The 213-nt window shown below is 70.9% G+C and overlaps 1 protein-coding gene across 1 annotated transcript in view; it reads left to right on the forward strand.

Moving 5' to 3' along the window:
- Nucleotides 1-213, forward strand: part of PLCD3 (phospholipase C, delta 3) — a 17,172-nt gene that overhangs the window by 16,007 nt on the left and 952 nt on the right. The window lies entirely within an intron of this gene.

Below are 213 nucleotides of genomic sequence, written 5' to 3' on the forward strand. Positions count from 1 at the left end.
CATTCCCCCAGTACAGCCCAGCCTGGCCCCAGTATGACCCCAGTTCCTCCAGTACTGCCCAGCCCGGCTCCAGTATGACCCCCGTTCCCCGAGTCTGCCCCAGTCCCCGCATACCCCAGTGCAGGATGGCAGCTGAGCCAGGGCAGGGGCGAGCGCAGTGGCGTGTCAAGCCGGTCCCTGCGTCTGGGGTGGCGGGGGGGCCCGGTGGCGGGG

This window comes from Charadrius vociferus, unplaced genomic scaffold (assembly GCF_000708025.1).
Source record: "Charadrius vociferus isolate BGI_N301 unplaced genomic scaffold, ASM70802v2 scaffold1284, whole genome shotgun sequence".
Taxonomy (NCBI): domain Eukaryota; kingdom Metazoa; phylum Chordata; class Aves; order Charadriiformes; family Charadriidae; genus Charadrius; species Charadrius vociferus.